The sequence below is a fragment of the Rhinoderma darwinii genome, chromosome 2 (genome assembly GCF_050947455.1).
Source record: "Rhinoderma darwinii isolate aRhiDar2 chromosome 2, aRhiDar2.hap1, whole genome shotgun sequence".
Lineage (NCBI taxonomy): Eukaryota > Metazoa > Chordata > Amphibia > Anura > Rhinodermatidae > Rhinoderma > Rhinoderma darwinii.
The window spans coordinates 316248421-316275048 of record NC_134688.1 but is presented as its reverse complement, the minus strand read 5'-3'; positions in this window follow the sequence as shown (position 1 = coordinate 316275048).

The following is a 26628-nucleotide window of genomic DNA, read 5'->3' as shown; positions in this document are numbered from 1 at the left end:
CAAGAAACAAAATACCCCATTCTGTTGCGCAATTTGTTCTGAGTGCCGCAATACCCCATTTGTTGTGATAAACTGCCGTTTGGGCCCATGGGAGGGCTCAGAAGGAAAGGACCACCATTTGGCCTACTCGGGATTTTCTAGTGCGAAGTCATGTATGCAGAAGCCCCTGAGGTACCAGTACAGTTGAAACCCGCAAGAAGTGACCCCGTTTTAAAAACTACACCCTTAAGGCATTCATCTAGAGGTGTAGTGAGCATTTTGACCGGAGACCTACACCCCATAAACTGTAATGTGGGTTCTCCCGGGTATGGCAATACCCTACATGTGGCTGTTATCAGCTGCCTGGACACACAGCAGGGCCCAGAGGGGAAAGACGAGGGGGGATAAGCTGTGTGGAGTGCATCAGGGTAAGTAAAATTGGGGTAAATTATAAACCAAGGGATGTATGATAAATTTTAAAACACTTTCATACAGAGCTCTGGTTATTCGGGACACGTGTCACATTGATATATTGTGTCATCCATTATCGCCCTCTTATAGCAGACTTTGCACCTCTTTTGACTTTTTCCCTTCTTGCCAGTTTGGGGAACTTCTCCTGGAAAGTGTTGCCCTGGTACGATGCGTGTGGGCTCGCTTCCAGAAGTACTGGGTGCCCCCCCTTCTTGGTCCCTAAAGATTAGGTTCTTGATAATCACCTCTTGAAATTCCAGGAAAGTTCCCGTCTGGCCTGCACATCGACGTAGCATGTACGCATTGTACAATGCCATCTGTATGATGTGCCCGGCCAGCTTCTTATACCACACTGCATGGCGCTGTAGGGCTTCAGGGCTTGATCTTACAAGCCCATCCCTCCCATGTACCTATTGTAGTCCAGGATGCAGTCTGGTTTGGGGGTGGCCTTTCCTTCATATATCCTAAACCTGTAGGTATACCCTGATGCACTCTCACAGCTTATACATCTTCACGCCATACCTTGCCCTCTTACCCGGCAGGTACTCGCGGAATTGAACCCTCCCTTTAAAATGTACCAGGGACTCATCAATAGAAATACACTTCTCGGGGGTGAATGCTTGGGAAAACCGGGCACTGGAACGGTCTAATAGGGGTCTCCGTTTATACAAACGGTCAAAACTGGGGTCATCTCGGGGTGGGCACTGCTCATTATCAGTATAATGTAAGAAGCGAAGTATTGCCTCATTTATTTATTTTTTTAGGTTCCAGTTCAGTTCTGAAGTTGCTTTGAGGGGCCCATATATTAGAAACCCCTATCAAATACCCCATTTTAGAAACTAGACCCCTCAAAGTATTCACAACAGCATTTAGAAAGTTTATGAACCCTTTAGGTGTTTCACAAAAATTTAGAGCAAAGTAGAGGTAAAATTTAAATTTTTTTTTTGTCAGGAAATCCTCTTTATACCATTTTTTTTATAACACAAAAGGATTTATCAGAGAAACGCAACTTAATATTTATTGCCCAGATTCTGCAGTTTTGAGAAATATCCCACATGTGGCCCTAGTGCGGTAATGGACTGAAGCACCGGCCTCCGAAGCAAAGGAGCACCTAGTGGATTTTGAAGCCTCTTTTTTATTAGGCACCATGTCCGGTTTGAAGAGGTCTTGTGGTGCCAAAACATTGGGAACCCCCCAAAAGTGAACCCAATTTGGAAACTAGACCCCTTGAGGAATCCATTGTAGTTTTCTTGGGGTGCATGCGGTTTTTTGATCAGTTTTTATTCTATTTTTAGGTGGCGTGGTGACTAAAAAACAGCAATTGTACGATTGGTTTTTTTTCTTTTTTTTTTTACGGCGTTCACCGTGCGCTATAATTGACATGTTCACTTTATTCTGCGGGGCGATACGATTACGGCGATACCAGATGTTTATCGTTTTTTTTTATGTCTTATGGCGTTTGCACAATAAAATACGTTTTGTAAACAATCATTCACTTTTTGTGTTACCTTATTCTAAGAGCCAGAACTTTTTTATTTTTCAATCAATAAAGCCGTGCGAGGACTTATTTTTTGCGTAACGAACCATTTTTAGGTACATGCGACTTTTTGATCTCTTTTTATTCCATTTTTTGGGAGGTGAAGTGACCAAAGAATTGTGATTGTGGTTCGGTTTATTATTATTTTATTTTACGGCGTTCACCGTGCGGGATAAATAATGAAATAATTTTGTAGTTCAGGCCGTTACGGACGCGGCGATACCAATTATGTATAGTTTATTTGTTTGTTTATATATTTTTATTAATAATAAAGGACTGATAAGGGAAAAAGGGGGATTTTTACTTTTAATACTTTGAAATCTTTTATTTTCTTATTTTTACACATCTTTTTTTAACTTTTTTTTTACTTTATTACTTTGTCCCACTAGGGGACATGAGGGCAGGAGGCCCTGATCGCTATTCTAATACACTGCACTACATGCGTAGTGCAGTGTATTAGAACTGTCAGCTACTCACTGACAGCAAGCATAGTGGGTCCTGACGTTGTCAGGACCCACTAGGCTTCCGTCTATGGCATAGCCGGACGCCATTGTTTGGTGTCCGGTTGCCATAGTCACCATCGCCGGCCGCTGTCGCGTAGCAGGCCGGCGATGGCAGCTTAACCCCTAAAAAGCCGCGATCTCTATAGAACGCGGCTTTTAAGGAGTTAATCAGCGGGGACACAGCGATCGGTCCCCGCTGTAGGAGCTGTGACAGCTGCTGAACAAGACAGCAGCGTCACAGCTCCTGTATGTGTCGGGAGGACGGCCGAAACGGCCGTTACTCCCGAGACGTACTATTACGGCATGGAGCGCGAACGATACAGCTGCCATGACGTAATAGTACGTCAAGGAGCGGGAAGGGGTTAAAGTTTGATAATAATAGTAAAAAAATATGCTTTTCTACATTTCCGCTTATTTTTTCTGGTAATAATTTAGTTTTACCCTAAAATAGACTTTTTATTTGTGATAGTCATTGTCTACCGTAAAGTTTGAAATTTGGCACGTCTATTTTAGGGTAACTGGGTCAGGGCTAGCGTTCCGATAATTGGCGGGGGGTACTTTTTTTTGGGTGGGTATTTTATGTGTATTTATTATTAATTTTTTAATTTTTTATAATTAAAGTTTTTTTTATTTATTTTTTTAATCATTATTATGATCTTTCCCTCAAAGATCATAAAAGATCTTTGGCGGACTTTAATATTTCTAGTTTGTGCTTTTACACCTTATTTTTCCACTGTAACTTCACAGCAGCTCCAGTGACAGGGGGAAATCAGCCCTCTTACAGTGAGCTAGTTAGACCCAGCAGCAGCCTGCCACTAATTGCACCAGACACATAATCACCGGGACCAATAGAGACAGCGGCGCTGCCACTGCCTCTATTCATATACACAGCGCGCATTGCAAAAGCTGCTTCTATCTTCTACTCAGGTTCCCCGTCACTGACTGCTGGGGACCCGACATTAAGCTGCCCGATCGCTCGGGCCGCCAGTTAAATACCATGCAGTAAATACATTATGGTGCAGGTTTTAAGGACCCCGAACGCCAGACGTATGCAAATACAGGCCTGATCATAACCCGGGATGAACCAGGAGGGTAACCAGAAATACAGCCAAAGTGTAAACCATGATCAGGGGACTGTAGAGTGCGTACACTCCTACCAGGGGCATGTGACTTCGCCTACTCACCTCCCCATTACTGGCCATACCCTTTACCCAACCCCCGCCCTCTAATAAGACTCAGACACTTGGGTTGAATAAATTTGGCCACAGCAGCCATTTTATTTACAAACAAACATAATGAACAACAATTTACAAATAATAATAATAGTAATGGAAGGGGAGTCCTTGGAGCTACAAAAGTCTGTCACCAAACAGCCCACCTGCATCGTATTTTACTCCCAGCCGTCACCCTACTGGCTCAGGGGCACCGTTATACCTGCAGTTGGCTGACCTAAATCGCAACCACTCCCCGGTACACCACACAGCAGGAGCCCAAATTGACCAGACTACCAACCATAATAAAATGGGGAGGACCATACCCCCGATGAATCCCCCCCCCCCCACAGTAATTTACCACCAACTCCAAGGACCCCCAATCCGCCAAACAACTGCTGCGACATTGCAAAACTGTTCCACAGCATCCTCCGGTACCTGCGGAAAAAACAAACAACGAGCAAAAAAGCGAAATACCAAAATTGTTAACACAGACGAACACAACATTTAGGGAGGGAGGGTGGGACAAGCTTCCCTGTGCTGTTACTAAAAATGGCGGCGTCCTTCCTCTCTCCTAACCTTAAGTAACCTGGCCTCACCCCACTAACCTACGCCCCCTCCTAACCACCCCCCTAACTCCTTTAACTCCTTCCCTTCCTACCTCCCTGATCATGGTGGCCTCCCCCTATGGCATTCTGCCGGGTCCAGCCTGCACTTGATCAGGGGACTGTATAGTGCGTACACTCCTACCAGGGGCATGTGACTTCGCCTACTCACCTCCCCATTACTGGCCATACCCTTTACCCAACCCCTGCCCTCTAATAAGACTCAGACACTTGGGTTGGATAAATTAGGCCACAGCAGCCATTTTATTTACAAACAAACATAATGAACAACAATTTACAAATAATAATAATAATAACAATGGAAGGGGAGTCCTTGGAGCTACAAAAGTCTGTCACCAAACAGTCCACCTGCATCGTATTTTACTCCCAGCCGTCACCCTACTGGCTCAGGGGCACCGTTATACCTGCAGTTGGCTGACCTAAACCGCAACCACTCCCCGGTACAACAGCCAGCAGAAGCCCAAATTGACCAGACTACCAACCATAATAAATTGGGGAGGGACCATACCCCCGATGAATCCCCCCCCCCCCACAGTAATTTACCACCAACTCCAAGGAACCCCCAATCCACCACACGAACATACTTAGACACCTTTAAGTATGCGAGCCCCCACCCAACAAGAGGGCCCTTTCGATCCCTTCCTGCAACCGCAGGGTCCATAGGTCAATTCCCACGGCCGTCAGGTGCACACCATCACCTAGCCAATAATTCCCCAGGCCATCCTCGAAGTCGTAATGACGCACGAAGACCCCCCCCGTTTCTCACCACGAACCCCGAAACTGCCCGATTAACCTTGACCCGGGCTTTATTTAAACGTGACACCGACCCGCAACGCAGAATCATAAGCAGCCCAAGTACCTGGGGCAAGCGAGGCCCGAATCAATCCTCCTGTGGCTCGTAGCCCAGCCCCCACAGCCACTTCGGGCAAGAGATCCCGTCCGCCTCCGCGTCCGGAGCCACCATCCGGAAACGTTCCCACTGCAAGCGAGAAAGAGAATCTGCAATGTCCTTTTGGATCCCTGGCACATGAACCGCCACAACCCAAGCGTTCAACGACAAGCAACGTAAAACCAAGTGTCTCAACAGCCGGACGACCGGAGGGGATGAAGCTGACACATTGTTAATAGCCCCCACCACCCCCAAGTTGTCACAATGGAAGTGGACCTTGCTGTCCCGAAACCTCTCGCTCCAAATTTCCACCGCCACTACTATTGGAAACAGCTCAAGGAATGCAAGGTTCTTTACCAAACCCAACTCCACCCACTTCACCGGCCACCGAGCTGCGCACCACTGACCCTTGCAGTAAGCCCCAAATCCCACGCCCCCCGCAGCATCTGTAAACAACTCCCAATTCATGCTGTCAACCACCAGGGCCATGATCAAGGACTTCCCATTATAACAATGCAAAAACTCAAACCAAACTGCCAAATCCGCCCTCAGCTCTTTTGTCAGACGAATAAAATGATGAGGGGCCGTCACCCCCGCCGTCGCTCCCGACAGCCGCCTGCTAAAAATTCGGCCCATGGGCATAATCCTGCAAGCAAAGTTAAGCTTACCCAACAATGACTGCAATGGGCACAAAGAGATCTTACGCAAATGCCTAGCCCGGTCCACCTCCGCCCGCAAAGCCACCAATTTATCTTCCAGGAGCCGACATTCCATCCTCACAGAATCAATGGTGATTCCTAAGAAGACCAGACAGGAGCTAGGTCCCTCCGTTTTGTCCTGGGCCAAAGGCACCCCGAACCTCTTAGCCACCCACTCCATCGTGCTCAACAAAGTAGCGCAAACCGAAGACCCGCCAAGACCAACACACAGGAAATCGTCCAAGTAATGTATGACCGACGAGACCCCCGCCACATCACACACCACCCACTCCAGGAAGGAACTAAAAGCTTCAAAATAGGCACAGGAAATCGAACACCCCATCGGGAGGCAGCGATCCACAAAATAAACCCCGTCCCAATAACATCCTAACAGCCGAATGCTCTCAGGATGCACGGGGAGGAAGCGAAAGGCTGACTCAATATCCGTTTTTGCCATTAACGTACCCAACCCGTAATGTCGCACCCATGCAACTGCCGCATCAAAGGATGTGTAAACCACCGGGCACAGTTCCGGGGAAATACCATCATTAAGCGATCGCCCCCGCGGGTAAGATAAATTATGTATGAGCCTAAACTTGTTCGGCTCCTTCTTAGGCACCACCCCCAACGGTGACACCACCAGATCCGGTAACAGGCAACTCACAAACGGACCTGCCATGCGCCCCAACTCCAGCTCCTTCCGCAACTTATCCCCTACCACCCCTGGATACTGCAACGCTGAACGCAAATTACACAAGGTAAATGGCACCTTGTGTGCAGGGGCAGGGATACGGAAACCAACCTGAAAACCATCCAATAACAAACTTGCCCTGGGCCTATCAGGGAATCTATTTAGAAAGGGCTCCATTTCTTCCCACCTCACCGGCGTCCGGCCCTTGACTAGCGCCCCCGGCCCCACGTCCTTTTCCTTTACGAAAGCATTTAACCGCTCCGTGAGAGATCCCCCCACAGGAGGAGCAGCTATGTTTTAACTTGCAACCCGGTCCGAACTTAAACTGGCCCTCATTAAACTGTCAGCAGAACCCGGATTTTCCCCCTGCCACCCCTGCACCCCCCCCCCCCAGAAGGCAAGGAGGGGCCGGCTGACCCGGCCCCACCCCCCTGAAAGGACTGGCCAAAACGCACTGGAGCCATGACCCGCAACCATAACCCTATATCTTTGTTATCCCACCTAATGTCCGTTTTCACTGCCTTCCGCTGTCAGAACTGCTCATCATAGCGCAGCCACGTCTTCCCGCCGTAAACTCGATGAGCCTCCCCGATAGCATCCATGTAACAAAAGAGGCCGGAACATTGTTCCGGCGTCTTCTGTCCAATTACGCTTGCCAAAATCGCAAACGCCTGCAACCAATTTATAAAAGTTTGAGGAATCAACCGATACTGACGCTTTTCCTCCTTCTCCTTTTTGCTTTCCAACCATTTCCCTTTATCTAAATTAAACTTTTTCAACGGCAACAACGAAAATATGTCAACATATTCATCCCACCATATTTTTTCCCTCACTTCAGGCTTCAGATGCGCCCCCAAAGGGCCCTCAAAACAAACATAGACCTCGCCCTTCACCTTATCATCTAACCGCACCTCATCCACCGCCCCATCCTTTTCTGTCTGCACCGACACTGCCACACCCAACTCCCTCGACACCCCCCCAGCTCCACATGGCACACTATCCACCACTGCAGGCCCCAACGACAGCCCCACCCACGCTGAAACCGGAGACGGGGAACCCACCGCCCCCCCTCCACATCGCGCCAAAAGGTCACGCACACAACACAACAATTCCCGAATCTCCCCCTCCTCCCCACCCGTACTCCCTGGACTCCCCCCGCTATACACCGGCAACCCCGTAGGCGCAAGTGAACTCCCACCCCCTACCCCCGGGGACCGAAATATAGCAGGCAACGAAAAAGTAGGAGACATCGACTCACCGGGCTGCGCAGGTGCTGTGTCCCCACCAGCCGTAGCGAAGGATCCATCCCGACGTCCCTCTTGGTCACCGACCTCCCAGTCGTCCACTTCATCCTGACCAGCCGGCCCAGGACAAGCGCCGCACGCCTGACATCCACGACCTTCCGCTGGAGCGCTCCGAACCTGCGCCGATAAACTGGGCTTCTCCGCCCGTCTGTTGGGGGCCTCGTCCGCCCCGCGGCCCACAGGTAGCCACCCTCCTGCCCGCCGTGTCACCACCGACCGTGACACACGCCTGGAATCTGTAACATCATCCTGGGTACAGGTGGGCCGCCTGACTGGAGCATCGCCAGCACGGCCCACCGCAAGTCCTGGATCCTGTCGTCTGGAGGCAGAGGGCGGTCCCAGCTGTAAGGGTGCCTGCCCCCCCACCTCCGCTGAGCCAGGCCAGCTTCCAGGATTCCTCTCAGACCGGGCCGACCTGCTCCCGGCAGCCGAGCGAGGGGCCCGGCCTGGAGGGTCCCTCGTGGGGCTCCTTACCCTGCACCTGGCTCGCGGCATCACTTCCGGGCTCAACCTCTCCGGAGGCCTCGTGTGACGGGACCGCCGCCGGGGAGGAGAGGACGGCCCGCCCGCTCCCCGGATCCGAACACCGCTGCTACCTCCGCTCATGCCCCCGAACCAGAGTGCTCCACTCCCTCCTCGCCTCGTCCGCTCACCGCCGAGCTCGAAGCCCCCGACAGAGGGCCGGAAAGCCCCAGCCCCTCCGCCAGCCAGGCCATGCCTCTTTCAGCCACTGCCGCCCGGAGCTGGGTAAGTAGTGCATCCATTTAAAATGAGTACAGGACAAGCTTCCCGTGCTGTTACAAGCTTCCCTGTGCTGTTACTAAAAATGGCGGCGTCCTTCCTCTCTCCTAACCTTAAGTAACCTGGTCTCGCCCCACTAACCTACGCCCCCTCCTAACCACCCCTCCTAACTCCTTTAACTCCTTCCCTTCCTACCTCCCTGATCATGGTGGCCTCCCCCTATGGCATTCTGCCGGGTCGAGCCTGCACTGAAGCATCCAAGTAGGACTACCAGTCCCAGGTACGCTAGAGGCAGAAATAGGTTGACACTCAGGCATTGGAGGAGGCATCTGGAGGCAGTATATATAGGCCTTGATCAGGTCATCAGTATGCATCACATTGCCATGGTAACACAACACCAACAGCCAGGAATGCAAGACATGAGGCGAGGAGGGCGTCACTGAAGAGAGGAGAGTTACAAAGTCTTGAGGCCTTATTCACATTTCTCATCCATGCACTGTCCATTTTAACAACGGACAGAACACTGACACAAGTCAAAGTGGCTACTCATACGTCTGTTTTTTCAATGGAGCGTGTGTCCATTGCGCAAAACTCACTGCATGTCATGTTTGTTTTTTGCTTTTTTTAACTTATATCCGCATGAGTAAGTAACTATACGTCGTCGCAGGAGGTTACTTCCAGAAACAAGGACGTACAGTTACTGAGTTGTTTCCGGTGCACACTGTCGGTGACAGTGTGCACCGGGAACCAGGAGGTCAGCTGTCGCCGATAGCTGATAATCCACTCTTGCCGGCCAGCGATCCTTTGCCGCTGATTTAGGCGAATTAACCCCTTAAATGCGGCGATCGATTGCAATCGCCACATTTTAGGGGTGTCTAGCATATTGGCAGACCCCGGTCCGAAATCGCAGGGTTTGGCGATAGTTAACATAGCAAACGGAAGCCAAACAATGGCCTCCGTGTCAGCCATGGACGGAAGCCCATCAGGACCAACCTCCGGCTGGTCCTGATAGGCTTCTTGTCAGAGTGACAGGAAGTCACTATGTCGTTCCCGATGCACACTGTCAGCGACAAGGTGTGCATCGGGAACTGGGAGGTCAGCTGTCCCCGACAGCTGACACTCCAGTGTTGCCGATCAGCGGCTCATTGCCGCTGATTTCGGCAATTAACCCATTAAATGCGGTGCTTGATTGCCATCTCCGCATTTAGGGGGTTTGTAGCACATCAGCAGCCCCCATGCAATTGTGGGGGTTGCTGATGCTTGTGATGGCATCCGGAGGCCAGGCAACGGCCTCCGGGTCTGCCATGTATGGAAGCCTATGAGGACCAGCCTCTGGCTGGTCCTCGTAGACTTAGTGTCAGAGTGACTGTGACGTCACACTGACAGTTGGAATACGTTACACTACCTAGGTAGTGTAATGTATTCTAGCAGCGATCAGAGCTGCAGGTAAAAAAAATAAAGTATGGAATAAAAAGAGATTCCGGATCCAACCCGGATAACTGATCTCTGACCTGGCCGGGTATGTGACATCTTTTATGTTTGTAATTTATGTATGTGTTTGTTTTTTGTGTTGTTTCATTTTGCGGTCTATACAAGGGACTGCAATCTATGCTACCTTGTTTTATTTAATTCATTTTGCTAATAAACTTGATAGATTTTTTTATATTTGTGCTGAGCCGAGTGCCTGTTTTTCCAGAGGTTATTGTTGATTTTCCCTCTCTTCTTTTTCTTTTGCCTCCCTCCCCCCCTTTTTATTTATTTTTTAATAAAAAAATAAAGTGTAAAAAGTAAAAAAAGTTAATATAAAGGTTTTAGAAAAGTGTAAAAATAAAAGTTTTTGTTTTCCTATAATAAGTCATTTATTATAGGAAAAAAATTAAAACGTTAAAAAAAAGTACACATATTTGCTATCACCGCGTTAATAACGTTCCAAACTATGTAAATATGATGTTATTTTTTCCACACGGTGAACGCTGCAAACGGAAAATTATGTCAGCATCGCTATTTATTGGTCACCTCCCCTACCAAGATATAGAGTAAAACGTGATCAAAAAGTCACATTTACCCCAAAATAGTACCAATAAAAACTACAACCCTTCCCTCAAAAAACAAGACCTCCCACAGCTTTTTTGACTAAAAAATTAAAAAGTTACGGCTCAGTATATGGTGTCTCAGAAAATAAATTATTTTATAGAAACGTAATTTTATTGTGCAAACGCTGCAAAACTTAAAAAAACTATATACATATGGTATCGCCGTAATCGGACCAACCCGCAGAATAAAGTAAAACGTAATTTATTGCGCACGGTGAACGCTGTAAGAAATAAAGAATTTAAAACGCTGTTTTTTGGTCACCTTAGCTCTAAATAAAGATGTAATAAAAAGTGATCAGGAAGATGTATGTACCATAAAATGGTAGCAATTAAAGCTAGAGCTCGTCCCACCAAAAATAAGCCCGCACACCGCTCAATCGACCAAAAAATAAAAAAAGTTATGGATGTCAGAATGTGATGATACAAAACAATTATTTTTTTTTAACAAATAGTCTTTTCTTTGTAAAAGTAGTAAAATATAATAAAAACCTATATAAATTTGGTATCACCATAATCGTATTGAGATACAGAATAAAACTAAAGTTGTCGTTTTTACCACACTGTTAATGACTTAAAAACAAAACCCCAAAAACCATGGAGTAATCCGTTTTTTACAATTTCAGCCCGCAAATTATGTTTTTTCCGTTTCCCAGCACATTTTATGGTACTTTAAATAGTGTTAATAGAAACTACAACTGTTCCCGCAAAAAATAAGCCGTCACATTGCTTTATTGACGGAAAAATAAAAAAATTATGGCTCTTGGAAGGCAGGGAGTGAAAAACAAAACTGAAAAAGCAAAAAAGGATCAGTCCTGGAAGGGTTAATTAATTTCTAATAAAAAAACATATATGACCACATATTGCCGTAATTGGCAGAAATTGCTTTACAAATGCTGGGGTGCTTTTCTTCTTGTATCCCTTGTGAAAATTTAAAAATTAAATATTTTAGTGGACAAAAATGTTGATATTCATTTTCGTGGCCTAATTTCACTAAATTCTACAAAAAAAACCTGTGGGGTCAAAATGCTCACTATACCCCTAAAAAATTCCATGAGGGGTGTCGTTTCCAAAATAGGGTCCCTTTTGGGGGGTTTCCACTGTTTTGGTTCCTCATGGTTTTCAATGCCATGTTGCAAACCCGACATGGCATTGAAAACCCTTGCAGTGGGACCAAACAGCAGTTTATTACCACATATGGGGTATTGCCATAATCGGGAACAATTGCTTTACAAACGTTGGGGTGCTTTTTCTCCTTTATTCCTTATAAAAATGAAAAATTTTTCACAGAATAAAAGGTGATTTTCATCTTCAACCTAATTCCACTAAATTCTGCAAAAAAAACTGTGAGGTCAAAATGCTAACTAATACCACTAGAAAAATGCCTTGAGGGGTGTAGTTTCCAAAACTGGGTCACTTTTGGGGGGTTTCGACTGTTTAGGTACCACAAGACCTCTTCAAACCTGACATGGTGCCTAAAATATATTCCTAAAAAAAAGAGGCCCCAAAATCCACTAGGTGCTCTTTTGCTTCTGAGGCCGGTGCTTCAGTCCATTAGGACACTAGGGCCACATATTGGATATTTCTAAAAACTGAAGAATCTGGGCAATAAATATTGAGTTGCGTTTCTCTGGTAAAACTTTCTGTGTTACAGAATTTTTTTTATTACAAATGAATTTCGGCAAAAAAAATGACATTTGTAAATTTCACCTCTACTTTGCCTTAATTCCTGTGAAACGCCTAAAGGGTTAAAATACTTTCTGAATGTGGTTTTGAATACTTTGAGGGGTGCAGTTTTCAAAATGGGGTGACTTATGGGGACTTTCTAATATAGAAGGCCCTCAAAGCCACTTAAGAACTGAACTGGTCCCTGAAAAAATAGCCTTTTGAAACTTTTTTTGAAAATATGAGAAATTGCCGCTAAAGTTCTAAGCCTTGTAACGTCCTAGGAAAATAAAAGGACGTTCAAAAAATGATGCAAACATAAAGTAGACATATGGGGGATGTTAACTACTACCTATTTTGTGCGGTATTATGATCTGTTTTACAAGCAAATACATTTAAATTTAGAAAAATTAAAATTTTTGCTAATTTTCGCTAAAATTTGATATTTTTCACAAATAAATATTGAATTTATCGACCACATTTTTTCACTAACATAAAGTACAATATGTCACGAGAAAACAATCTCAGAATCGCTTGGATAGGTAAAAGCATTCCAGAGTAATTACTACATAAATTGACACATGTCAGATTTGAAAAAAATCATCTGTGACCACGAGACCAAAACAGGCTGTGTCCTGAAGGGGTTAAAGGACAGGTGTCGCGATCAAAAAAATTTTTTAGATACATTTGCTTAGAATAATATTTATTTGTGTTTTACTTTTTTCTTTTTTCTTTCTTTTACTTCTCTATGGGGGCTGACATTTTTTTTTTCATCTCTGTATGTGTCGATTAACGACACATACAGAGATGGAATACGGCACATACATCCCCGTAGAGAATGCGAACGGGAGCCGTTCCATTCACTATAGTGTACGCCGTCTGTGTGGGAACGGCGCATGCTACAGAGCTACATCCGGCGCCATTTTCATGTGGACCGAAAGCCGCGGCCGGACAGTAAGATGACTACTTCCGGTCGCGGCTTCCGGACATATGTTCCAGGCAGCGAAGACACGAGGAGTAGGATCGGAGGCAGCAGCGGTGGCAGGAGCAGATAAGTTATGTTTGTGTATGTGATGTGTGTAATATGTTCGTGTTAGGGCGGATTTACACGAGCGTGTGCGTTTTGCGCACGCAAAAAAACGCGGTGTTTTGCGTGCGCAAAAGGCACTTAACAGCTCCGTGTGTCATCAGCGTATGATGAGCGGCTGCGTGATTTTGGCACAGCCGCCATCATTATGACACTCCGTTTGGATGTTTATAAACAGAAAAGCACGTGGTGCTTTTCTGTTTACATTCAGAGTTTGACAGCTGTTGCGCGAATAACGCTTGTCCCACGGAAGTGCTTCCGTGGGGCATGCGTGATTTTCACGCACCCATTGACTTCAATGGGTGTGTGATGCGCGAAAAACGCCTAAATATAGAACATGTCGTGAGTTTTACGCAGCGGACTCACGCTGCGCAAAACTCACGGACTGTCTGCACTGCCCCATAGACTTGTATAGGTCCGTGAGAACCACGCGGGCTGCACGGACGAAAATCACGTTCGTGTGAATCCGCCCTTATACTGTATGATTACCACTGTATCTAATCCTCCTACACTGTGTGCCGCCATTTTCTGAGCGAATGCACAATGTAGGAGGATTAGAAGATTCAACCACCTCCTTCTCCTGGCAGTAGCCAGGATAAGGGAGGGGGGATTGTTTGAGCACCCTCTAGTGACCAGCACATGGAAATGTTTTAAATTAGAATCGAATTTATAATATTTCCTTACTTGTGAAAAAATTAAAAAAATTAAAACAACGTTTAATCACTTAAATACTAACTGTTTAACTGAAAAAGAAAAAAAATTTCTAGCGACACATTCCCTTTAACCCCTTCCCGCCATTTCACGTACAGTTACGTGATGGGAGATGGAGATGGTCTTTTCCCGCAACTCCACGTAACTGTACGTGAAACAGATGGAGCTGGCTCAGGAGCTGAGCCAGCGACATCCCCGCCGGGTGACAGCTGTATGTTACAGCTGGCACCCTGAGGTATCGGCCAGGACCGGAGCTAGCCTCCGATCCGACCGATTAACCCCTCACATGCTGCGTTCAATAAAGATCACAGCATGTGAGGAGTTTATAGCCACCGGCACCCCAGCAGCGTGATCGCTGGGTTGCCGGTGGCTGCAAAGGCGATCGGAGGGCTAATACTTACCTCCCGGTCCACCAGTAACGTAATCCTCCTATGCCCCGTCGTCGGCGGGGCCCAGGAGGTTTCCGGTACCATTGGCAAGATGGCGCCGGCTCAGCTTTCGGCTCAGAAGCTGAGCCGGCGTCATCAGCAGTGGATGTCCGCTGTATGTTACAGTGGACACCCCGATCTATCGCCAGGAACCGGAGCTAGCTCCGATTCCTGGCATTAACCCCTTCGATGCAGCGATTCATTGTGATCGCTGCATCCTAGAGGTTTGTAGCAAATCGGCAGCCTTGCCATGCGATGGCAAAGCTGGCGACTGTTACTATGGCAACATGAGCCCGAACAATGGACTCCTGTCTGCCATTACGTAAGCTGATTAGGGCCCGCCCAGAGGCGGAGCCTGATCGGCTTGGTGTCAGTGAACAACTGACAGTTCCAATACATTGCACTACATAGGTAGTGCAATGTATTAGAACATCAAACAAACAGTTGGACATTCAAGTCCCCTAGTGGGACTAAATAAAAGTGTAAAAAAAAAGTGTAAAAAAAGTAAAAATAAAAGTTATGAAACATACAATAAAAGTTTCAAGTAACAAAATAAAACACAATCGCCCTTTTTCCCTTATCAAGTCATTTATTATTGAAAATAAATAATAAAGCCATACATATTTGGTATCACTGCGACCGTAACGACCTTAACTATAAAAATATTATGTTATTTATTCCGCACAGTGAACGCCGTAAAAATAAAAATAAAATACTGACATAATTGCTATTTTTTGGTCACTTTGTCTTCCAAAATTTTTTATTTTTTTGTATTTCACATTTTTTATTTTCAAGAAAGGAAATGGGGATACAGAAAAAAGAAAAGGGGTGACATGGGTACAGAAAAAGCCCATGAGGGCAGATCATTTCAACCTTTATTTCAACAACAATAAGTAAATATGCAATTAAGGTCCTCCCAACATAGTACCATCGATATGCAGCAAGCATTAGTATAGCGAGACAGGAATACCAGCATTACGCCCTCATCCGACCCTCCATCACCCACATCTCAATCAATTATTAGTAAACGATTGATCCAAATAGGGAAGTAAACGAAGGGTAGACAGAGTAAAAGGAAAAAAGGAAAGGGGGGGGTGTAGGGAAAATCTTAAGAGGGAGAAAGGAAGATGTTCTCCCATTACTCTCCCCCCCACAGCACATCAGAGACAAGAGAGAACTCAAGAGCTCCCCGGTTCCCCACTAATCAGTTCACCCATGACCCTCTTGTATCTGTCCGACTTGCAGAAGTCAAACCAATAGAACCAGGTTTTCTGAAACTGCGTTGCCCGTTCGGGTGCGGAATGGAGCAACTCCTCCATTCTCCGTAATTCGTGAATTCGCTCCAACCATTGTCTAGTCACAGGAGGCTCAGAGGATCTCCAACCCACCGGAATACAAGCCTTAGCTGCATTCAACAAATGTCTCACTAACATCTTCCTGTAGCGCCCCACGGGTATATCGTGGTGGTGCAGCAAAATCCATGCCGGATCATCTCCCAGCGAGATTCCCGTGATCTCAAGAATGATATCTTGAACCTCTGACCAATAGGGGCGTAGGCTCTCACAGCTCCAGAATATATGTAAAAGCGTACCCTCTTCCCTGCCACATCTCCAACATAGAGGAGAAACATCCGGGAACATTTTATGTAGTACATGTGGGACTCTGTACCAATGGGATAGTATTTTAAAACTGGTTTCCTGATAGACGTTACTAATAGACGCCTTATGTGTGAGGAGCATGATCTTTTCCCTCTGCCCTTGTGTTAGAGTAATCTGAAGATCTCTTTCCCATTTCGTAATATATGGTGGGATGATATCCTCAGCAGGAGTGAGCAGCACCCAGTAAAGACTGGACAGGGCCCGTCTCACATGCCCCGTTTGAGAACACAAAGTTTCAAAGGGAGTTAGTGCTCGGTCATAGGAAGCCGGTGTAGGCAGTCTTGATAAGTAATGAGTCAATTGTAACGTCTGCTATTGGGACGCTTCCGGGAGACCCTCTGGCTGGGAAAGCTCTCCTCCACGCAGCCAAGTATTGCCCCTATAAAAATGACTTACTCTAAAATGCCCCTGCTGTACCCATATCTTGAAGGTCTGATCTGACAGACCTGGGCCAAATTCTGGGTTACCCAAAATCGGTGTGAGGGGTGATAACATTCGTGATTGTCTTCCAAAAATTGAAATAAAAAGTGATCAAAAAGTCGCATGTACCCAAAAATGATACCTATAAAAACTATAACTCGTCTCGCTAAAAACAAGCCCTCATATAGCTCCGTCGACGAAAAAATTAAAACCGTTATGGCTCTCACAACTTGGCGACAGAAAAAATCCATTCTCTTTACAAAAGTTATTTTATTGTGCAAAAAGTTGAATAAAAGTGCTATAAATTAGGTATCACCAGAATCGGACTGACCTGCAGAATAAAGGTAACATGTAATTTATAACGTGTGGTGAATGCTGTATAAAAATAATCAAAAAACAGCAATTCTGGCATATTTGTTTAGTCACCTTGCCTCCCAGAAAAAAAAAGGATAACAAGTGATCAAAAATTCGCATGTAGCCCAAAATGGTACCAATAAAAACTACAGCTCGTCCCGCAAAAAAAACAGCCGTCATACCACTATGTCTATAAAAAAATAAAATTAGTTAAGGCTCCAATAAGCCAGGAAATAAAAATATGCAGTTTTGCCGGCCCGAGGGGAACGTTTCTTCTGTTTCAAGTGGCGAATTATCAAGGCCCCTAAAATTAGGGAACCAGGAAGGGGAGGGCCCAAACATATCTGCTGGAAGGGTTCCCGTATTATACCAGGACAACACTTCCCAGCAAAATACCTCAAACTGCAAAGATCCCGAGTGTGGACCAAAAGGGGAATAAGTAAGGACCATTTATTAGTGCGACACCAGCCTGTGCAGAAAGGATTGTGTCACAGCGTAACACACATCTATGGATCATTTTATTGTTTTTTTTTACCCCATTATTATACCACCTAACTATGCCCCTAATTGTACTCGGCCCGACTTACATGTACCCCCACATTATAAACGGAAACACCAGTAAGACTCCAAACAAAACTACTACAAGCAAAATCCACGCTCCAAAAGCCAAATGGCGCTACCTCCCTTCTGAACCCTACAGTGTGCCCAAACAGCAGTTTACTTCCACATATATGGCATCGCCATACCTGGGAGAACCCTTTTAACAATTTTTGGGGTGTGTGTCTCCAGTGGCACAAGCTGGGCGCCACATATTGGCATATCTATGGAAAAAATCCCATTTTCACTCTGCAACATCGAGTGCACACCAATTTCTGCCAATCACCTGTGGGGTTAATATGCTCACTACACCCCTAGGTGAATACCTTGAGGGGTGTAGTTTCCAAAATGGGGTCACTTCTGGGGGGGATCCACTGTTTTGGTCCCACAGGGACTTTGCAAATGCGACATAGCGCCCAGAAACCTATCCAGCAAAATCTGTACTCCAAAAGCCAAATGGCCCTCTTTCCCTTCTGAGCCCTACTCTGTGCCCAAACAGCAGTTTATGACCACATATGTGGTATTGCCGTACACAGGAGAAGTTGCTTTACAAGTGTTGGGGTGCTTTTTTTCATTTATTTGTTGAGAAAATGAAATATTTTCAGCTAAAACTACGTCTTATTGAAGAAAAAGGATTTTTTTTATTTTCACCGCCCAATTCTAATAAAATCTATGAAACACCTGTGGGGTCAAAATGCTCACTACACCCCTAGATGAATTCCTCAAGGGGTGTAGTTTCGTGAATCGAGTCACTTTTGGAGAGTTTCCACTGTGCTGGTACTTTAGGAGCTTTGCAAAAGTGACATGGTGTCAAGAAACCAATCCAGCAAAATCTGTGCTCCAAAAGCCAAATGGCGCTCCTTCTGTTCAGATCCTTGCCGTGTGCCCAAACAGCAGTTTATGACCACATATGTGGTATTGCCGTACTCTAGAGAAGTTGCTTTGCAAATGTTGGGGTTCTTTTATTCTTTTATTTGTTGAGAAAATGAAAAATTTTGAGCTAAAGCTACGTCTTATTGGAAAAAAAGGATTTTTTTTATCTTCACTACCCAATTCTAATAAAATTTATGAAACCCCGGTGGGTTCAAAATGCTCACTACACCCCTAGATGGATTCTTCAAGGGGTGTAGTTTCCTAAATGGAGTCACATTTTTGGTGTTTTCATTGTTTTGGTCCCTTAGGGGCTATGCAAATGTGCTGTGGTCTCCGCAAACCATTCCTGCTAAATTTGAGCTCCAAAAGCCAAATGGCGCTCAATCCCTTCTAAGCCCTGCCGTGTGTCCAAACAGCCTTTTATGACCACATGTGGCATATTGTTTTACTCGGGAGAAATTGCTTTACAATAGTACTGGTGCATTTTCTCTTTTTAGTCCTTGTGGAAATTAGAAAAAATTAGCTAAACCTACATTTTCTTTGAAAGAATGTAGATTTTCATTTTCACGGCCTACTTCCAATAATTTCTGAAAAAAACCTGTGGGGTCAAAATGCTCACTATACCCCTAGATAATTTCCTCAAGGGGTATAGTTTCCAAAAAGGGGTCACATTTGGGGGATTTCCACTGTTTTGGCGCCGCAAGAGCCTTTCAGACACGACATGGTGCCTAAAATATTTTCTAATAAAAAGGAGGCCCCAAAATCCTCTAGGTGCTCCTTTGTTTCTGAGGCCTATGCTTCAGTCAATAAGTGCACTTGGGCCACATGTGGGGTATTTCTAAAAACTGCAGAATCTGGGCAATAGATATTGAGTTGCGTTTCTCTGGTGAAACTTTTTGTGTTACAAAAACAATTGATCAAACATTAATTTCTGCAAAAAAAAAAGAAATTTGAAAACTTCACATCTACTTTGCTTTAATTCCTGTGAAACATCTAAAGGGTTAAGAAACGTTCTAAATGCTGTTTTGAATACTTTGAGGGGTAAAGTTTTTAAAATGGGGTGACTTATCGAGGGTTTCTAATATATAAGGCCCTAAAATCCACTTGACGACTGAACTGGTCCCTGTAAAAATAGCTGTAAGGGGAGATTCACACGAACGTTGCGTTTTTGCGCGCGCAAACAACGCAGCGTTTTGCGAGCGCAAAAACCATTTGACAGCTGCGTGTGTCATGCGTGTCTGATGCGCGGCTGCGTGATTTTCGCGCAGCCGGCATCATAGAGATGAGGCTTGTCAACGCCCGTCACTGTCCAAGGTGCTGAAAGAGCTAAATCTTTCAGCACCCTCGACAGTGAATGCCGAACACAACAGCGAAAAACCTGTAAAAAAAAAAGATAAAGTTCCTACTTACCGAGAACTTCCCGGCCGTTGCCTTGGTGACGCGTCCTTGGTGACGCGTCCTTGGTGACGCGCCTCTCTTGACATCGGGCCCCACCTCCCTGGATGACGCAGCAGTCCAAGTGACCGCTGCAGCCTGTGATTGGCTGCAGCCTGTGCTTGGCCTGTGATTGGCTGGAGCTGTCACTTGAACTGAAGTGTCATCCCGGGAGGTCAGACTGCAGGAAGGAGACAGGAGTAATCGGTAAGTTAGAACTTCGTTTTTTTTTTTACAGGTTAATGTATTTTGGGATCGCAAGTCACTGTCCATGGTGCTGAAACAGTTTAACTCTTTCAGCACCATGGACAGTGACTATCTCCTGACGTCGCGTACCGATAATTTTTTTGCCGGGATCGGCCAAAACGAGTTTGGCCGAACCCGGTGAAGTTCGGTACGCTTGTCCGGCTTCGCTCATCGCAAAGACACTCCGTTTGGATGTTCGGAAACAGAAAAGCACGTGGTGCTTTTCGGTTTTCATTCATCCTTTTCACTGCTGTTGCGCGAATCACGCTCGTCCCACGGAAGTGCTTCCGTGTGGTGTGCGTGATTTTCACGCACCCATTGACTTCAATGGGTGCGTGATGCGCGAAATACGCAGAGTTATTGAACCTGTCGCGCATTTTGCGCAGCAGACAAACGCTGCGCAAAAAGCACGGACTGTTTGTACTGCCCCATAGACTTGTATTGGACCATGCGTGCCGCGTGAAAACCACGCGGCCCGCACGGACCGAATACACGCTCGTGTGAATCCCCCCTAAAGGATCTGCCAGACACAACTTCTGTGTCGACGCCCATAGGTAATCAGTCTGCACCTGCTTCTATGTCTGTGAGACTGACTCCATCTTCCACCACCCAGGATGGCAGGCTTAGGAGTGGGAGAGCCTATCACAGCCTGGCCAGACGGAGCTAGCTCCCGCCCTCTGTCTATTTATACCTGCCTTTCCTGTTCCTCCTTTGCTTGTGATTCTTCTCTGCTGGTTTCCTGGCCCTGCTGCAGCTTCTTGAACTACTGATCCTCTGCTTGTGATTGACCTTGGCTTTACTGACCACTCTTCTGCTCTGCGTTTTTGTACCTCGCTCATCTCCTGGTTTGACTCGGCTCGTTCACTTCGCTTGTTGCTCACGGTGTCCCCGTGGGCAACTTCCCCATTTCCCTGTCTTCTTTGTACCCTTGTCTGTTTGTCTGTCGTGCACCTATTGAGTGTAGGGACCGTCGCCCAGTTGTACCCCGTCGCCTAGGGTGGGTCGTTGCAAGTAGGCAGGGACTGAGTGGCGGGTAGATTAGGGCTCACCTGTCTGTCTCCCTACCCCGACATTACAATAGCCTTTTGAAATTTTCTTGAAAATGTGAGTGCTAAAGTTCTAAGCCTTGTGATGTCATAGAAAAATAAAAGGATGTTCAAAAAACAATGCCAATCTAAAGTAGACATATGGGTGATGTTAATTAGCAATAATTTTGTGTGGTATTACTATCAGTCTTACAAGCAGATACATATAAATTTAGAAAATGCTAATTTTTGCAATTTTTCACTACATTTTGGTGTTTTTCACAATTAAATACTTAATGTATCGAGCAAATTTTGCCAGTAACATAAAGTCCAATGTGTCACGAGAAAACAATCTCAGAATCGCTTGGATAGGTAAAAGCATTGCGAAGTTATTACCACATAAAGTGAAACATGTCACATTTGAAAAAATTGGCTGTGTCCTGAAGGCCAAAGCAGGCTGTGTCCTTAAGGGGTTAAAGTATACTTCCACTGTATGGGCCAAATGTTATTTGGACAGAGCAAAGAAAAACAATAGATATATGGCCTGTATCACACATGCAGTTTTTCTGTGCAAACACAGGAGTGGACACAAAACAAAGGAGGTACATCAGTCTATCATTAGGCTGCATCCACTCTCAGCGTTTTGCTTTGTTTTTGTGCATTTTTTAATGGAGTTTTAATGGCTTTTTTTCGTGGCATTTAAATGGTCCTTTTGCAGCGTTTTTAAAATGCATTTTTTCAGGTTTAACAGCGGTCTGAACTTCCCCAATATTAGGACTTATAATTTGGCGGCGTTGGCCAGGGTTATATCGGACTGGGCACAAGGCACCTCATACTATACCACCCCCCAGGTGGATCAGTCCTTTACCCCGGGGATATCCCTTATAAAACCTTCTACATCTCCCATATGACATGTTGCCTACTGACTCTAGGGTCAACCCGCTCATAATTACAATTTGGAGGACCTGGCATAAGATCCGCCACATGCTGCACCTAGACACCCAATTTTCTCCAGCACTGACCCTGGTCAGGAACCTGCGGTTTCAGCAGGGTACCTCACACCGTATTTTTACCTCCTGGCATGATAATGGTATTAATTCCTTGGGGGCCCTTTTGCATCCCACGCTCCATACAATGCTCTCCCTACAGGACTTACAAATCAAATATCCACACATCTCTCTCCCCTTCTTTAACTATATACAGGCCCAGAGTTATGCGCAGGTGGTGCTGGGTCACATTTCACCCGAGGAATAGACTTCCCCTTTTAAATCATTGATACTAGAGCCAGGAACACATCTTGCGCGAATATCTAGATTGTACAAATTTCTCCATCCCTCCATAGACTATAGTACTCCTGGCTCAGGCCTAGCGAAATGGGAGGCAGACGATGCGACTTTAACCCCTTCAGTTATACTTCAGGCCACAATCTTTGCGTACAAACTCTTGCCCTCAGCAAGATATTTAGAAATGTGGCTCAAGGTGGCCCATCGAGCATATATTACACCTCAAAGGGGCCACAGGATGGGACTGTATGAGACCTCGGACTGTTTTAAATGTGGTGAGACGGAGGCAAACTTATACCACTGCCTATGGGTGTGCCCTCGTATTCGGGAGTTCTGGGAGAGGGTTGGAGACTTTGCAAAGACTAACATGACGGGTCAGTTCGCTTTGACCTCCCAATGGGCAATACTGGGGTATGTGGAAACAGGCACACAGGATCATACCCGACACGAACTTCGCATCCTACATTTATTGGCAGCAGCAGGCAGGAAGGCGATACTGCAAGTGTGGAACCACACCCAGGCCCCGCACCTTCAGGTTTTTGCTGGAAAAATTATCCTTTATGATGAAGATGGATTGGGTGGAGACTTCACACCAGAAGGAAAAAAGGGTTAAGACTTTCTTTCAGATCTGGGAGGGCTTTATTTCTCTACTACCCCAACGAGTAAAAGATAAAATACATACCTGCTTCCAACCCACTACATGGTATCAGAGGAGGAGGCTGGCTGGGGATATTCTGCAGTAGGACTTCCATTCATGCCTGGGATAGGGTGTAGAAGGGGGGAGTGTAGACAGCTGGGGACAGGAAATGGATGCAACAGACTTCTGAATGGCAGACCGGGGGGATGACACGTGGTAAACAAGAGAGGCGGCGGGCAATGAAGGTTTTATTTTTATTTTTTTATTTTTTTGATAGTATTTTGGTTTCTATGTTTGGTTATGTGTCTGAGCAGTAGGGCCCACGGTTGTGTGGCCGAGAATGGGGCTAGAGTGCACGATTATTCCCTTGCTGAGACGAGATAAGCACAAAGGAGACGTGGTAATGACATGTATAAACTCTCGTTCTGTATAGAGGCACAGAGAATGTATCATTTGAATGTACTTATCTGCCTGACTTGCAAGTCAGTATATGCTTTTCAAATGCACTAAGTTGCCTGAGATGACTTTATGTTGTTATTTTGTTGTTTATACGGAAAAATAATAAAAACAAATTAAAAAAAAAATAAATGCGTTTTTTAGTGCGGCCAGATGTTACATTAAAGTCTATAGTAAAATTTAAAATGCACTACATACAACTGTGTTTTGGCTTGATGCATTTTTGAGGCAATTTTGTGGTCAGCATTTTTCCACGCGCAGCATGCTCTGGGTATGGTGTTTTTTCAGACTTTTTTCCTATAGGCTACTCTATAAAAAAAGCATGTACAAAATTACACAAAATTAAAAATGCCACCAAAAACGCCACTGTAAAAAAAACGCATGTTACATTTGAAAAACGCTAGCTTATTTAGATGCGTTTTTATGCCGTTTAAAACGGCAGAAAAATTCTGTGTGTGAAGGAGGCCTTACACCTTTCCCTCTTTTTGGATCTACTTCTGGCTTCTGTACTGCATGTGATAATTTTATAGCCAATTTTTTTCCCCAAATTATGACAATTATAGCAGTGTTAGGCTGGGTACCCACGGGGCGGATACGCTGCGTAAAAAACATGCAGCGTATCCTACCTGGAACCGTAGATGGAATTTCCACTGCGGAAAGCAGCGGTAAAAACCGCTCATACTTACATAGGTCATTATTATGGTGACGCATCCCTCCATTGCAGTCCGGTCCGGCCTCCCTGGATGACACTGCAGCCCATGCAGCAGTCACATGGGATGCAACGTCATTCCAGAGGCCAGACTGCAGGAAGGAGAAGGGCGTTCTGGGTAAGTATGATTTTTTAAATTTTCCATAGTTGGAAATTCTTGCGGCGTAATCGTTGCGAATACACCACAATAGTCGCAAACTTGCCTTTCTATTGCAGGTTTGGATTCAATGGGGAAAAGCCACAATGGAAAATCTACAAAAACGCAGCATAAATTGACATGCTGCGGAATTAAATTCCGCACCACAGGGCAATTTATTAACGTTTACGTTGCAGTTTTTTTCCGCAGCATGGGCATGAGATTTTCTGAATCTCATCCACTTTGCTGCTACACTAAATGCTGCAGAATTTCCGCACAGAATTCTGTTGCGGAAATTCCGCAGCGTTTACACTACGTGGGAACCCGGCCTTAAGGCCCCATGCACACGGCCGTGCTGTAATCGCGGTCCGCCATTGCGGGCACAGCCGGCCGCGGACAGCCACACGCATATGCCGGTCATGCTTCCATATAAAGTATGGGAGCATGACCCGTAAAAGGCAAAAGAATGGACATGTCCTATCTTTTGCGGTACACTTCTACGGCCCCCATGTATAGAAGTGAATGGGTCCGTAATAGTGGACAATTTTTACGCTTGTGTACTTGGGGCCTAAGCAGAGCGTTGCCTACATATAGAGTCAAGGCTCCTGATGGGAGTGCAGCAGCTGGTGAATATTTATAAATAAATGGAATGCTTCAGAATAGTGTTTTAGACCTTGTCAATGTATCATATTACAAGGGAAATACCAGACCTCTTGTAAAAAAGTGATTAGCATTGTCCAAATATTATTATTTAAAGGCTATGTACACCTTAAGGCTATGTTCACACAGAGATTTTTTACAAGTTTTTTGACGCGGAAACAGCGCCGCAAAACTCGTCAAAAACGGCCCTAAAATGTCTCCCATTGATTTCATGCCCTATCTTCGGGTGTTTACGCCTCTGACCTCCCATTGACTACAATGGGAGGCAGAGAAAGCGTATTTCGCAGCGTTTTATGCCCGCGACGGTTAATGGCCACGGGCAAAAAACACTGGGAAAATCAGAGAGAGGAAAATCTGCCTCAAACTTCCAAACGGAATTTTGAGGCAGAAATACCGCCTGCAATAAACTCTGTGTGAACATAGCCTTAGGGGAGTTCACACAGAGTTTTTTTGACGTGGAAACCGCATCGGAAAACGTGCCAAAAAACGACGAAAATGCCTCTCATTGTTTTCAATGGGAGGCGGAGGCATTTTTTTACCTGCTCGCAGGAAAAGGAAGGGACATGCCCTATCTTCGGGCGTTTACGCCTCTGACCTCCCATTGACATCAGAGAAAGCGTATTTCGTGGCGTTTTTTGCCCGTGGTGCTCAATGGGCGCGAGCGAAAAATGCCCGCGAAAATCGGTGTGCAGGCAGAGCAAACTTTGCCTCAAAATTCCAAATTGAATTTTGAGGCAGATTTTCCTCCTGCAAAAAAACTCAGTGCAAACCCAGTTTTAGGCTATGTTCACACGGAGTATTTTGGGGGAGGAATATCTGCCTCAAAATTCCGTTTGGAACTTTGAGGCAGATATTCCTCTCCCTGCACGCCGATTTTCGCGGCAATTATCGCGCCGTTTTTCGCCCGCGGCCATTGAGCGCCGCGGGCATAAAACAGCGAGAAATACGCTTTCTCCTGCCTCCCATTGAAGTCAATGGGAGGTCGGAGGCGGAAGCGCCCGAAGATAGGGCATGTCGCTTCTTTTTCCCGCGAGGCAGTTTTACTGCTCGCGGGAAAAAGACGCCGATGCCTCCCATTGAAATCAATGGGAGGCGTTCTCGGGCCGTTTTTGCCGAGTTTTGCGACGCGGTTTCCGCGTCAAAAAACTCGGCAAAATACCCCATGTGAACATAGCCTTAAACTCCCCAAATTTTTTTAATACAACAAGCTTTTTCAATTGACTTAAAAATTTGTGCACGTAGGTGGACATAGCCTTTAACCCCTTCCCGCCGCAGACATTTTCGGATTTTCATTTTTGTTTCCTTATGATCCTTGGCAGCACAATACATATGGGTAAGGGCTTATTCTGACGAACGGGATATACGTCCGTGCAACGCGTGTGATTATCACGCGCGTCGCACGGACCTATATTAGTCTATGGGGCAGTGCAGACGGTTGCGTGATTTTTCCGCAGCGTGAGTCCGCTGCGAAAAAGTCACGACATGTCCGTTCTTTGGGCGTTTTTCGCG